The following is a 13620-nucleotide window of genomic DNA, read 5'->3' as shown; positions in this document are numbered from 1 at the left end:
GAAAAGACTTTCTGCTCCAGCATGATTAGCCTAGTAGGAGCTCTCTGTTCTTCTCACTCTGAGTCCTATCTCACCTACCCCGAGGGTCAATCACTGGTGTCGGCTAAAGATAAACCTGTCTTGAGGTTCAGGGCTAAGCACTCAATTTTCAGCTGGACACCTCCACCTGGATGTCCCATAACTTCTTCCAACTTAACAGGCTTTAAACTCACCTCCCTCCCAAAATCTCTCCTCCTTCACTGTTTTCTATCTAAGAAGATTATGTGCTGTCCACAAAGACACAAATAAGGAGTCATCCTTGCCTCCTCTCACTGCCCGTCACTGCTCTCCATATTCAAACCACCACCAAGCCGTATAGATTCTGCCTCTTAAATCTCTGGAATCCATGTGCTCTTTGCCATTCCAAAGGCCATCTTAAGTCTGTCATTATTTCTTACCTGGATTTCTGCAACTATTTCCTAACTGGCCTTCCTGCCCCCAATTTTGCCCCTTTGCAACTCTTTGGATGCTGCAGAACAAGTGGTTTGGAGCACAGGCTCTGGAGTTAAACCTGGCTTGGAGTCATAGTTCCACTACTTCCTAACATGGCTTTGGGCAAATCACTGAGCCTCTGTAACCTTAATAAAATAATGCATGGAGGGCCATTAGCACCATGTAACTAGTAAACTCATAGAAAATGCTAGCTGTAATAAATACCCGTCCAGCCTCACTCTTGCTAGTCTTCCCTTGAACTTCACACTCCACTTTACTGAACTTCTTTTAGTTCCTCAAGTACACCAGGCTTTTTCAATGCCCAGACCTTGAACATGCTGTTTCCCCTTCTTGGTCCCTCTGGACTAAACTAGGCCTGGAAAACATCAACTTATCGTTCATCCTTCAGATGTCCATAATTGTGAGGGCATGACTTGCTGAAGTGTAGGCCTTTGTGTGAACAAAGAAAAGAGCTCTTTCTGGGGCAGACACAGCCTTTTGTTGAGGTGCGTAGCTTCAGTGGAGCATGAGTTTGATTTCAGCCCATATTAAGCCCTCAGTTGTGCAGTGAGCAACTTATAAGACTCTTTAAGGAGGCCTCCCCTGACCCTTCAGGCTAGGAAGGTCCACCTGTAAGAACAGTCTCTTACATCTTGGATCTTAGAGCTTCCATCTTGGAAGATTCATCACACTTTATTATAGTTACCTGCATAAATGTCTCATTCCAGAGCCCAAGCTCTTAACCATTTCATATGCTGCCTCTTGCCCCTTAGGAATCCCACCTCCTCCTCCAGCAGCCATCCTAGCACAGGGCACTGGCCTCTTATGGAAGGAGCACCCCAGCAGACACAGCTTTGTGGGGTTGCCTCCGGTAATGTCTGAGTATCCATGACCATCCCTGTTTTCTGACTCCAGTCCCACTTTTAGATTTTTGGCTTCATTCTTTGGACCTTGGTCATATTTTCATTCATACATTTAACAGGTATATGTGCTGAGGCCTAGGAATATAAAGGTGACAAACACATGCTTGTTTCTGTCCTCAGGAGCTCCCAGTCCAGTGGGCAGGCATGTAGATTATCAGAATTTACAACACTCAGAAGTGAAAAAAAAAAAAAAAAAGTAACTTTGTTTTCTCTGACTAAATTAAACTTTGCCCTCCACACTTAGGATAGTGCCTGAAATAGTAAATGCTGAATAATTGTTTGTTGAATGAATGCATAAAAAAGAAAGTAATTTGGAAAGAGACAGAAATTAGCATTTATTGACCCAGGTATTGTGCCAGGCCCTTTAAACACCCAATGTATTTTAAACTTTACAACAGTTTTGTAAAGAGTAATACCAACTCCACTTTCTAGGTGGGGAAATAGCTTCTCTGTACATTCAGCTTACTCAAGTGAGAAATTCTGGCACTTGACTCAAGAATGCCTCAAGAATTCAGAATTTTAAGGAGTCCCATGTTAGGGGTAGGAGAGGGAACATTATAACCTAGCTAGGTTAAGTCACTAGGATCTGTTAAATTTTTCCTGTGAAAGATTAACTATTTGGAGAAGTTCATTAACTTCATTAGTCTATTCAACAGAAAATTCATGGGCTGGGCGCGGTGGCTCACGCCTGTAATCCTAGCACTCTGGGAGGCCGAGGTGGGCGGATCCTTTGAGCTCAGGAGTTCGAGACCAGCCTGAGCAAGAGCGAGACCCCATCTCTACTAAAAATAGAAAGAAATTATATGGACAGCTAAAAAATATATATAGAAAAAATTAGCCGGGCATGGTGGTGCATGTCTGTAGTCCCAGCTACTCGGGAGGCTGAGACAGGAGGATCCCTTGAGCTCAGGAGTTTGAGGTTGCTGTGAGCTAGGATGATGCCACGGCACTCACTCTAGCCTGGGCAACAGAGTGAGACACTGTCTCAAAAAAAAAAAAAAAAAAAAGAAAATTCATGGCAAGAAGTAATAGAAGAAGGAGAGATTTGGGGTCAATTTGCAGTAGTTAACTCCACCAGTGTAAAGTAGTCTCCAAACCACCCTTTTTAGTCCAATTACCAGCGTCTAATTTGCTTTCAAAGCTGAGAGTCATTCTAGAGCCTCCATCTCCCTTTTCTCCAACATCCAGTCCCCTGATCCTGTGATTCTGCCATCGCGCTCCACTCTGCCTTCCTTCACGCTCCTGTGGCCTGTGCCTGTGTCCAGGCTCCCATTGCCTCCCACCTTCCTGTGGCAAAAGCTTTCTTTTCTCTGTAGCTCACTCCTCCCATGCCCTAGACATCGACAGCAGGGCAACACAAAGTGTGATCCTAGCACAGTGGCTTAACAAGTGGAGTTCATCATTGTGACTTCAGCTCGCAGTCGTTAGAATACAAACGTTCTTGAATAATCACGACCAACATGTCAGTGTTAGTATCTGTGGTAGAGACTTCTCATTGTCCCCCCTGTATCCTTTTATGCTACAGTAAAATAGTTTTTAGTTGGACGAGTGGCTGTCCAAAATAAAGACTATTTTCTCCATCTTCCCTGATGACTATGTATGGTTGTATGACTAAATTTTGGCCAATGGGATATAAGCAGACAAGTCTCATGACAGCTTCCAGGAACCTTGCTAAGAAAGAGTTTGCTGTTGGTCCCTCCTCCCCTCCCTCCATTCTGCTGTGTGGAGGGGGATGAGACCGCTAGAGCCCATCTTGACCATGACCCACATCCTAGGGAATGACGGTTCCATGAGCTAAAGATTTCATGGAACAGAACCTCGCTATTGGACTATTCCTGGACTTTAACATAAAAGGGAAAAAAACCTCTGGCTGGTTTGAGCCACTGTTGTTATCTATATATTTTTATTACTGATGCTGTCTCTAACAGTATCAATTTATGAGTCGCAAATAAACTCATTTGTTCTTCTTAATATAAGCTAAGTGGAATACCCTTTAAATCATAAATAATCATGTTTGCCCTCCTGCAAAAAGTACTACAGAAAAAGCTGAAGCTAATATTTGTTCTTTCTCTCAATGGCAGATACTTCTGGGAAGAAGAAACGACCCATGGGCCAGCTGGTTTGTGTGTAGCAGGCCCTCAACATCTATGAAGAGTGTTTCAGTTCCGGCAGATGAGTGCTCATTAAGTTCTTTAGCCAAGAAGTGGGGAATGATGGGAGATGAGGGCACACTGATTTTTGGGTCTCATGGGTTCATGAGCTTATAAATTTGTGCAATTATTTATTCATTCAAAAACATTCATTGAGCTCTGCATGTGCTAGAAACTAGGAGTGCAAAACACTAGAGAAAGAAAGTTGAAATTCTTGCCATCAAAGTGTCCATGGTTTAAAAGGGGTCATAAAAATGTGTTATAATTACAGTGATGCAAATGCTATAAAGAGGCATGAGCTAAGTGTTGAAGGAGCACGGAGAGAAGAGTGATGTCCTCTGGCTGGTGATTGCCAGGAGAGAGAAGTAAGTCAAGGCGGCGACCAGAAACTTCGTGAGGGTGAGGCCTGTCCCTTTCCCTCACCATCATAGCCGAGCGCCAAGCACGGCACCTGGAACTTAGTAGATGCTCCACAGATATTCGTTGAATAAATGAATGAAGTGTGACCAGTAAAGGCCAGAGGCTGGGTGGGCAATTCCAGGACAGAACATGGGAGGGGTCACCGACGAGACTGAAGGTTCATGGGCAGGGGCTTCACCACTATCACAGGTGCATCCCAGCATTCAACAAGGAAGCTGGTAGCAAGTGGATGCTATAAAAATATCTGTTGAACTTGCATTTGTCCAAGAAGTAGTTACACGTCTCCTCCAAGTCTGTAGTCCAGACCGAGCTAATAGAGGATAGCAAGGCAAGGTTAGGAGTCAACACTGCAACATTTCAGTTTTCATCACAGTGTAAACCACCCCCACTCTCACCTTTTGGCTCTGCTATTTATGGAAATTGTACAACTCTAGAGCTGAATGATTTTGCCCACATTTCAAATGGAGAAAACCAAGACCCAGACCTTCTGAACTTCAAATCACTCAGTAAATTAAAGGCATGGCAATCTCAAAAACTACAATTTCTCAATTGCTAGATTGCTGAAGTAAAAATTCTAGGTTGCCTAGAAAAAAGATGCTTATGAAACCAAATTTTATTTCCAGTAGAGATCATTTGTTTTCATAGGATGAGTACACTGATGTGTCTCTGGTTTATTTACTGTAATCTTTGCCCTCTTTCCTCACACTGATCACAAAGAATATTAACAGCAGAGTTTGAAGCCACTGTTGCGGAAAGGTGAAATGTGTGTGTTTTAATGAGGGTGAACAGGGAAAAAAACCTCAAAAAGTTCAACCAATAATCACAAAACCCGTGTACCTGGCTCTGGTTACAGCTTTCTTTACCTCTTGCTGAGGACACATCCACAGTGTGGGTTTCTGTACACACCTGGTGCACATTTGCCAAAGAATGAGGGACATCTTATCTGCCATCCCCAATGTGACCGTCCCCGGTTCTATGTCAGACTTCATTCCTTCTGTGCCAAAGCAAGGCACATCTTGTTTTAAAATGAGGGCCCTCTTTCAGCGCTGGGGGGAACACAAACTGCCCGGTCACACTCAGCTGCCACCAGTGAGCCTGGCTTGCCGTCTGCCGGCCAGCTGCACAAGGTCTTACCCTCCAGCTCCCTGACAACAGGTGTGACTTTTGGAGAGTCCATGCCTCATTTAGCCCTGGTAATGGCTTAATTGAGTCGGAAAAATGCAAGGACAGGAGCGTGATAAAAACCAGCTGAGCTGGGTTCCTGTTAGTCATTGGAAAAAAGCTGTCAGGGAAGGGAGGAAAAAGGATGAACGAGAGTGGTGAGGAGCAGCACAGGGCACGGAGCAAGGCGGGGACGAAGAAGCCTAGAGAGAGCCAGCGAAGGCGATAAATAGGAGAAAAAGCTGACATTCATTAATGCTGCATTCTGAGCTCCTTGATGACAGGCCCATGTCTGTCCCGTCTGTGGTCTGGGACGGAAGGCTCCACAGTGATTGCAGTGCGGATGCGTACATGTGCGGAGTGCCTATGACACGACAAACGACAAACTCTGTTAGGAGTTAACGGTGCTAGCTCAAGAAGACAGAAAAAGAAACAAGAGCTAGATGAGGGTGGCGAGTGGGGCGGTGGTGGTGGTGGAAATTCAAGGTTAAAAAGTGACGAGAAATGCTCATTCTCTGCTCCAGAATCTTGGGAGTTGAAATGTATGCTGGCTTTGGGCTTTGACATTTTCAATATCCGGTGTTCCCTGACAGGACTGAGTGAATTGCTAGGGACATAGTTAAGAAATTTCTTGTCCTGAAATGTTTCCCTTCACTGATTAAGTAAGCTCTGTTGATGGATGTATCGACAAGGTCAATGAAAGGGTTCCTTTGAAAAGCAAAGATATGCAAGTCATGTTATTATTTTTTAAAAAAAGCCAGAGCCCCAAGTCCTACATGAAAGGAATATTTCTGTGTAATAACATCCTGGTATTGCCCTTCCAAATTGCAAGGAAGCCTGACTACCCAGGGTAGAATTTTTCAGTCTCGTGTCCCAAGATGTGCTACCACAAGTTCTGGGATAAAATAAGTTTGGGAATCTAATGTGCACTCTGTGTCACAAGGGCACAGATGCCTTCTGAAGGCTCTGAGAAGTCCCGCAGTAAAGAGAATTGCATATTTCGGCATGGAGCACTTTTTTCCTCCCCTGTAGGACACGTGTTACAATGCTGTGAAACATGGGCTTGGAAGTGCTGACCGAGTGAAAGTGTAAAAGCCTTAACCTGAGATTCTCCCATCTCTCTGGGTGCATTTTTGAATGGGGAGATATGTCTGTTTCTCAATGAGCGTAGCATTTTTTATAATCCTGGGTATGAAATTCCAAAGGGTAGTATTGGAAAGAAGGACTGAGGTGGGGTGGGTGACTGCTGACTGTGACACAAACTTCAAAGTCATTCTCTGGTCTCAGGCACATATTCCTGCTCTCTTCTGCCCCTGAGGGATGCTTCTGTCGTGCATAACAAACTTGTACACCGAGCCTTTCCCCACTCGCTTGCAACTCACTTCCCCCCACGACTCCCAACTTCACATAGTGTCGCTGTACGAGGACTAGTGGGGACATGCAGCGGTATGCTGGTGAATGGGCTCTTTGAATTAAAAAAAAAAGTCCTGACTTGCAGTGATTGCTAAATATTCCCACCAAGGTCAATTTCAAACTACCAATGGCTTAACAACCAATTTGCAAAAATCCTGGCTTTATAACCATTGGCTCTCAAGGGCTCTAGCACATCACTGGGACATATCTCTAAGCACATGGAAATACTAGTTTTCTTTGGCAAACCTGGCCCAAATTATTTTAGAGGCATTATAAACCTTCTATCTGCTGTTTCCCTCTTTGCTTTGACGGTTAGGAAGCTGCAAGCTGAACTGGTGGCCCAGCTCTAGCTAAGATATAATAGAAACCAAAAATACATTAGTGTTCTAATATTACTCATGGCATTATTTTTAATTCCTGCTCTTATTTTGCTCCAATTTCCTCACCACATTAACTCTTTCATTTGTATAAGCACTGGTGGGGATATAAACACAAAAACAAGCAAATACACAAATCTGAAGTTTTGCTGTGGGCAAGAAGAAACGTCCCCAGGTGAAACTGTGTAACTAGAAGGAAGAGGTCTGGAAAGATCATTTTTGTTTCATTAAAGACTGTCTTGGCACATCAGGTCATTAATTTAAAATATAGAATTTTAGAGGTATAAGGTGACCTGGGAAGTTTATCTGGCTTATACTGAAACCTTCTGACATCTGAATATTTGAATCATGGTGGCCAATTTTATCATTCACAGCTCAATGAAAGAGCTGTGTGAAGTTTAGTGATCAAAGGGAAAGCATTTTCTTTTTAGTGAAAAGTGAAGTCATTTTTTTCCTCCTCATTTGTCAGTGCACAGTGTGTCTTAAAAATAGCAGTTTAGGTCTTCAGACGACTAAACTTACTTTCAGTTACAGCATGGAATCCATTTATTATTGGAGTTCTTTAATTTTAATTGGACTGCAGGTGCACAAAATTGGATTCATCATAATCCTTTGTTGGTGATGCATCCTCATCCTGGGTCCAGGCATGGTGCACTTTTAATTCTTTATTAAGTTATTTTAAATAATGAATCTGCCATCTAAAACAAAGAACATCAGTAGTAACCAACCTGTAGGTTCTTGTCTTGTGTCCCATTCTCCTCCCTCTTCTCACCAAAGATGACATCATCCTGAACCACATTCTCATCGTTTCTGCTTCCCTCCTTACCCCAGCCTTGTAAACAACTTTGTAAATCATAAGAAAGACTGGGAGGATGCACACCGAAATGTTAAGGGCGATTTGATCTCAGTGATGGAATTCTGGATTTCTTCTTTGTTTTGTTTTTTGTTTTTGAAATTAAAAAAAAAAATGTACTGTTCGCCTTTTGTATCCCTGGGTTCCATATCTATGGATTCAACCAACTGAAGATTGGGAAAAAAAAAAAAAAAAAGAGAGAGAAAAAGAACGGATGCATCTGTACTGAACATGAACACGTACAGATTTTTTTCCTTGTCATTGGTTTCTAAACAATACAATATAACAATTATTTACATAGCATTTATGTTGTATTAGGTATTGCAAGTAATCTAGAGATGATTTAAAGTATACAGGAGGATGTTGGTAAGTTATAGGCAAATGCTATGCATTTTATATAAGGGACTTGAACATCTGAGGATTTTAGTGTTCAAGGGGGTTCTAGAACCAATACTCTGTGAATACCAAGGGATGACTGTATTACTGTTTAAGTGAGAAAATCAGAAAAATGTTATTAAAAGAATGGTTATAAATGAACATAAATGTTAAACATGAAAAACACTGCAAAAAAAGATTATGCTAAGATTTTACTACCTATTCATATTGTATATCCTTTGAAATATATTTTGAAAATATATATGCTTATGGATACTTATTTCTTTATATCTTCCTTCCTTTTTAAATTTGTTTTTACCCTTTTTTCTGTTTCCTTTATGTTTCTCTTGCTCTTAAACTCTTAATGATTGAAGTATAACAGACATCAGATATATGTACAAATTCTATGTGAATTTCCACAATGTAAACACATCCATGTAATCAGCATCCAAATCAAGAACCAGAACCAGAACCCTGGAGGCCCCACTTCTGCCTCCCCTGAATCATCATCCTCCCCAAAGATGACCAGGAGCCTGACGTCTATTGTCACAGATCAGCTTTCCCAGTTTTTGAACTTAATACAAATGGAATTATGTAGTATCTGGCTTCTTTTGTCCAACATGGCATTTGCAAGATCCATCTATATTGCATGTAACCAGAGTTTGTTGTTTGTCACTGTTATATTTTCATATGCTTCTACCACACATTGTCTATCCATTCTCCAGTTAATGAACAGTTTTGGGGTTTTAATGAATAGTGCTGTTATGAACATTCTTCAACATGTCTTTTGGTGAATATATGTTGAGTATATACCTAGAAGTGAAGTTGCTGGCTCATAGAGTTTGTGTATCTTTATCTTCAGTAGATACTACCAAAATGTTTTCCAAGGGGTGGGACCGATTTATCTTCCCACCAGTCTATGAGCGTTTCCATTATTCCATATTTTTGCCCAGCCTTGGTACTGTTAGTCTTTTTCACTGTAGTCATCACTTTTTTTTTTTTAGTAGGGCCTCACTCTGTTGGTTGCCCAGGCTGGAGTACAGTGAGTGGCCTCACAGCTCACTGCAGCCTCAAAATCCTGGGCATAAGCAATCCTCCTGCCTCAGCTTCCAGAGTAGCTGGGACTACAGGCTTGTGCCACTATGCTCAGCTAATTTTTCTATTTGTTGTAGAGACAGGGTCTTGCTATGTTGCTCAGGCTGGTATTGAACCCCTGGACTTAAGTGATCCTCCTGCCTTGGCCTCCCAAAGTGCTAGAATTACAGGTGTGAGTCACTGTGCCTGACCTCTTGCCTTCCATTTATATGGTTATATTGTATCTACCTGTATTCCTAAAAGATGTTTTAAAAATTTTAGTTGTTTTAAACTTTATAAAAGGGTATCATACTGTATGTAATCTTTCAAGACTTTTCCACCTAATATTATATTAATAAAATTCACCTATACTGTTGTGTTTTACTATAATCCATGATTTTGACTGCTATATAATATTCTACTGTGTGAATATATAACAACGTATTCATTCACTTTCCCATGGGTGGGCATTTGGGCTTTTTCAATAGCATGGAAATTCTTTCCTTCAGTTGGCTTCCATATGGTGCAGGAATCGTGGAAGAGCTTTATGGAATCTTTAAGGCACTTAAAATGGATAACTGCTATTAGAGTCTTACAAATTTCCAAAGCCCAAAATGACATGTACCAGTGTTTCACCATCCTCTTTTAAAGAAGATTTTATCTCTCAGTTAACTAATTAAAATCACATCTATTTTTAAATTAAGGCCATTTTTTTCTTGCTTAGTTTACCACTGCAATGAAAGACCAGAGACAGAAAACTCTCATTCATTTAAAGGTAAGATAAAATCACCTTCACTTTTTCCAGGCTTAACAACCCAAATTCTTTTCAAACCTTTCTGCTTAGGATTATTTCATATTTTTCTGTAGCTATTTGTTAATATCCCATGGACCTTTCCTAACTTCTTCATGTAATTTTTTAGAATATGCTAACAGAAATTGGTACCATGTTTTGAGACTGACCTGAAGTTGAAAGAATTTGTGTCCTAGCCCTTATGTGACAAATACATCTCAAGATGTATTTGCTGCCTGTTGTCCATTAACATCATAATTTGGCTGACTCACATCCACATGCTGGTCATTTAGGTTTTCCTTGATTTTGTAACATACATTTGCCTGGGCAGTCCCTTCAGAACCTGTATTTGTATTTTTTTTTTTTTTAAATCTCCAAATATATCGCATTGCAATTGTTCAAACTTTATTTTATTTTATTTTTGAAGAACTATGTCACTGTTAAGTTCATTTTGAATTTGTTCCCATTTTTGAAAAAACGTGTCTCCCAGTGAGAAAATATTTATTGACTTATTAGCTGGCCTCTTCAGCTTTGCACAGGAGAATCATGTACCAGCATTTAAAAAATAAATCCTGGAACCTGCCACATCTGGTTGCCTACATAAGAATATTCTCCATTGCTGATGACACCCAAAGCTGTTCTAGAGGAAGACTGTCTCAAACTTTCCCAGTAAAGCCCATGTATATTTCTATAAATGTGGCTTTGAAGTTGGGTTAGCTAACATATCTTCATGCATGGTGGAAACCCATCCAGTTGATTTCCTGGAATCTGGTAACCCTCAGACAGAAACTTCATGTTACTGGATAAAGAGCCTCCTATCTGTCAAGCTGGGCTGGGTGCAGAGCAGTGCGTCTTAAACTGTGGTCACCCGGCATCGCCAGCAGCATCACATGGGAACTTGAGAAACGTAAATTCCCGGGTCCTATCCCAACTTATTGAATCAGAAACTCTGGGGCTGGGGCCCAGCAACCTGTATTTTAACAAGGCCTCTGGGCAAATCTGATGTATGTTCAAGTTTGAGAACCACTGCTAGACTATCTTTCATCTACATTAGCTCAGGGTCATATTCTGTTCTTGGCTCTGAAAAACCTGTTTCTTAAGAATGATTCTTCAAAATGAACCTGTTTCTTCTAACACTGTAACTTTTCTCCAAGCATAAAATGTATTTTGAACAGATACACAAGTTTCCTGTCAATGTCAGTTCATTCTTTACTTTCCCTGAAATCTTTCTTATGTAATAATTGCTAATGTCTTATGAAACTAGTATTTCAGGAAACGCAGTTCAGAAATCATTGCTCTACAGCTAGGGTGACTTTCTGAGTCTACGATCAGTATGCATGGTCTGTGAACTAGAAAAGATGGCCTCTGACCGTAGACAGACCACTTCTCACACTCTCTCCCAGAGAAATGCAGGGGATTTACCTGCCTGGTTATCATTCGCCTCTACCTCTTTCCCCAGCAGAGTCTTGGGAGCTCTACCTTAAACTTAGATCTTTCATTATTAATATCTTTTTCAAATTTGCAAAGTAAGTACATATTCTTCATAACCAAATCCCAGACGGGAAGGTCTGGGACACTGTGTACCCGTGGCACGTAGAAGTCACCTTCAAATATCCCCTCTGTCCTACACTCCCTGGTCCTCTTCCTCTTCTGAGAGCCCTGGGTGGGGCTCTTCTTCAGGAGCTGGCACAGCCCTAGACATTCTTAAATGTCCAGTGTGTTCTTGGTGTCTCTCTGCCTACTCCTGAGCCTCAGAGAGTGGCTCCTGACAAGCTGGTCAGGGTAAGAAGACACTCCCAGGGGCAGCCTGCTACGCAGAGGAAAAGAGCTCTTTCCTCTTTGATTCTTCCAGTGCTCTTTTGAAATAAAATTCTATCCTCTCACTTTTGCTTTCTTCTCTCTTTTCTCCCTCTTTCTCTTTCATCTTCCAGAAGTTTCCAAACTGATTTTTTTTAAGTCTTCTCTAAATCTCTGTGATGAGAAATAAGCTCTTTTAAAAGTCACGGGCAAAGGTTATTATTCCCCTCCTTATTCAGCTGTGCCCACATGTTGATTACACCAGATTAGGGATCAGTCAACTATAATCCATGGGCCAAATCTGGCCTGCTTGTGTTTGTAAATAAAGTTTTGTTGAAATAGAGGCATACTTACTCACTTGCACTATAGCTATGGTTGCTTTTGTACCGCAACAGTAGATATGAGTATTTATGACAAAGATTGGCCCACAAAGCCTCAAATATTTACTATTTGGCCCTTCCCAGAAAAAGTTGATTGACCCCTACAACTAAACTGAGCACAAAGAAAGCTCTACTTTTGCCATGACCTGGACACTGACAGCCTTGGAAAATAGTTCTGTGCCTGGTGTGAGCAATGGTTTCTGCAAGTTAACAGGAGCCGACTTTACAAGCTTTCTCATTCAGAGGAGTAAGAGTCCAATAGTCTGTTTTGTGGCCAAAGATAGAAGTGACTTCTTTCCCTTGGTTGTCCTCTGACTCAGGAGGCACCAGAAGTCTGATTTTGTTTACCATTTGCTCACTTGAACAGAATAGGGTGGGTCGTGTGGTAGGGACTCCCCCCAGTGAAAAACTTTTAGCTAAGGGTGGGAAGTCTAAGCTGTAAAGATGAATCACCAGCAGCAACATTAGATGCTGCCAAATAGTTCCTGGGAGCTGTGAGGATGACTTTACGGGAGAATACAATTGGTGTGGTTTGGCTGGGAAACAGAAATACCACTATCAGTCAAGTAGCTCATGCATAATCTGGGTGGGGTGGAGACATAAAAGGAGGAAAGAAATGTTTCCCCTGAGATAGTTTTTATTCTGCTCCCTTATCATCAGGTGAGAGAAAATTCCCCATGAAGTCGTCCCCTTGTGTTTCATCCCCTGGTGTTTCTCTTCCTCATTTTCTTTTCCTCTTCTACTTCATAGCTGCTGTCCATCAACACCCTGAGGCCCGGAGCAGGGCGCTGCTGGAGGGCTAGAGGAGGGCAGTCAGAAAAGGAGGGGCTGATGTCAATGCCTTCCAGCCACAGAGCACCAGGACGGGGCTGCAACTCCAGTGAGACAAGAGGGGCGGCTCAGGTGCAAAGCGTAGGGGGCGCTGCTTCTCGTGGCCGGCCCCGCACTGCATGCTTGGAGAATTTGGGTTTGTTACCTGCAGCAGAGAAGGAGAACTGTGAGGTGTCTCACTGAGAAGGTGCTAGAAAGGACCTACAGGATTGGGGCTTGTGTTAGGTGATTTGGGGGAGGGTTTAGGGAAGCGGGGCTTTGCATGCTGTCAGAAGCAGGGGTAAGTTCTATGATTTGGTATCTTAATAAATGTTGTCTAGAAGGAAGGAAGACTAAAGTGAGACTGAAACTAATTGTAAAGCAGGAGTAGTCACCCAGCTGAGCCAGGATACGGAGATGTTTGGTTTTCTGTCTGTGTTCAGGCATGATTGTAGGGTGGTCTTATTTTTGTCTTTGTAACAGTCCCAGAGTGGCCTTGCTTGATGGTGACGTTCTCTGAGGTTGTTAATGTTCAACAGGAGAACACCAAGGCCTAGATGACAGGAGCACCCAGATCTGGGCTGCCAGGAGCCACGTTTCTCTTTCTCAGTGATCATTTCACTCTC

The sequence above is a fragment of the Eulemur rufifrons genome, chromosome 7 (genome assembly GCF_041146395.1).
Source record: "Eulemur rufifrons isolate Redbay chromosome 7, OSU_ERuf_1, whole genome shotgun sequence".
Classification (NCBI taxonomy): domain Eukaryota; kingdom Metazoa; phylum Chordata; class Mammalia; order Primates; family Lemuridae; genus Eulemur; species Eulemur rufifrons.
The sequence above is the reverse complement of the archived record's forward strand: the minus strand, read 5'-3'. Positions refer to the sequence as shown.